Source organism: Tenrec ecaudatus, chromosome 3 (assembly GCF_050624435.1).
Source record: "Tenrec ecaudatus isolate mTenEca1 chromosome 3, mTenEca1.hap1, whole genome shotgun sequence".
Lineage (NCBI taxonomy): Eukaryota > Metazoa > Chordata > Mammalia > Afrosoricida > Tenrecidae > Tenrec > Tenrec ecaudatus.
In genome coordinates, this window is record NC_134532.1 from 33,139,234 (window position 1) to 33,141,248 (window position 2,015).

Here is a 2,015-nt window from a genome sequence, read left to right on the forward strand (position 1 = left end):
CATTGGAAGTCCTAGAGAAGAGATCCTTTTAGTCGTACATGGGAGATGTGAGTGAATATAGAGGCAATAGAAGGGTGTTTAGTTTCTTATATATTATGAATATTGTCTTCCCATTTGTATGAGTCCACCAGGGTGAGCTTATGTGATAAACCATGTCACAAATGTAGGTTGGAATACCAACCCTTTATCCAGTGAAGGACTAACACCTCTGGTTGGATGTCACGCTGGTGGACGCCCTGCACAGTCTTTTATTTTCTCTGTTAGCTAGGGAATGGGTTAGTAAGCATGTGCAATTTCTCAAAGTACACAAGGAATGAGGCAGCAGAATAAGCACTAAGTTCTCGTAACAAATGGCCTTGCCAGGAAACTCAAGGTGTTAGTCCTTGAGAAGGATTTGTTTTCACTTTCAGCAGTCCAGGGTGCTGTCAATGTTTTCTGCCATTACTACATTCTAACACTCTGATTCTTCTTCAGTCTTCCTTTCTATGCACTGAAGAATGTACAACTTTCACATTCATTTTTCATAGGCAATTCAAAATACTGTCTGCACACTTGTTTAATTTCCTTTTCTCAATTGTGTTTTAAATATATTACCATGCGCTAAATCAATGACACTATAAACAGAAGAATCATATGCTCCGAGGGGATGATTGATAAAGTTCCCTGCATTAATATAACAAAAATATGTGGAAGGTGAACCAGAGGTGAATAGAAAACACAGAGTCAGGGGTGGATGTGGGGTTCACACTTAACCCTAGCTCAATCTAAGAACAATTAGTTCTTATGACGTGGCCCTGATCAGTATGTGCCCTTTTGAAGGAACCACAGAAGGTATGGGTGCTACAGCAAAGTGTGGTGAAGACATGAGATGGTATCTGACTCTCGGAAAGAATGGTGTCGGAGACTGCGCGGCTTCCGAGGGCCTGCAGGCGTGTGCTCGCCGCGCACCGGGCCTTCCATGTCATCTTTCCCCGTTGGAACTGGACGGGCAAGCAGGGCAGGCAGCATGCCTAAAGCACCCAAGGGAAAGAGTGGCGGTCAGGAGAAAAAAGTCACCCATCCGTATAGTAGAAAAGCCGCTCAGATCACCAGCCAGTCCCACAAACAAGAGAAAAAGCAAAAAAATGAAGAATGAGAAGGCCTTGCATCTCAACATTATTGGTGAAAAACTACAGTGGTTTCAAAATCATCTTGATGTCAAAAAAGTAGAATATTCAAAGAAAGACGCTTGTGCATGGATTAAAAGCTATTTAAATCGATTCAGCAGTGAGTTGGAGCAGACTGAGTTACATAACAGCATCAAAGACAGGCAAGGCCGGTGACACGTTTCCCGGGAGATGGTTATCAAGCAGACGATGGAGTGGGAGCGACAGCAATATGAGGACTATGGCCTTGAGGTTCCCGACATTGTAGATGCAGCTAATCTGAAAACACTTAGGGAATGGGATTTTGATCTGAAGAAATTGCCAAACATTAAGATGAGGAAATCTGTAAAAATGATGCAATTCCCAAGAAATGCAAGAAGAAAAACTTTACAACTGTAGACAAAGTCTTAGAGGAATTGGAACTAAAAGATGAATCCAGCAGCTCTGACGAGGAAATTACTCCAGTGACCTAATGGACGGTACTTGAGCTGTGAACACATTTGAGAGCATCAAGCTACACTTGTTCATTGTGGTAAATCAACAAGTGGTCATTCTCTTATGTGACCAGTGTTCTATGTGCAGTTTTAAAACAGGTAGAATTTTTATTTAACATTATAAGGAAAAAGGAAGACTGCTTTATAGTTTGTATTAATTTGTTAAAATGTAGTGACCAAAAAATCCTTTTAACCTGAATTTGGAGGGGCAGGAGTTAATTTGAATGAAGACAGAAAACAGTTTCTTTTCCCCTCATGTTTATGTAGGACTGCCTAACTGGGTAACAGTGGGTTTTAACGTCACACAGTGAGCAATCTAAAGCATCTTGTTTCATGATCAGGTCCTCACTGATGCCTTTCATGATTTTGTCTTCTA

The 2,015-nt window shown here is 41.3% G+C and overlaps 1 pseudogene; it reads left to right on the forward strand.

The window, feature by feature from the left end:
* The first annotated feature begins 1,006 nt into the window (after window positions 1-1,006).
* Window positions 1,007-1,618, forward strand: LOC142443340 (translation machinery-associated protein 16 pseudogene; annotated as a pseudogene).
* Window positions 1,619-2,015: the final 397 nt, after the last annotated feature.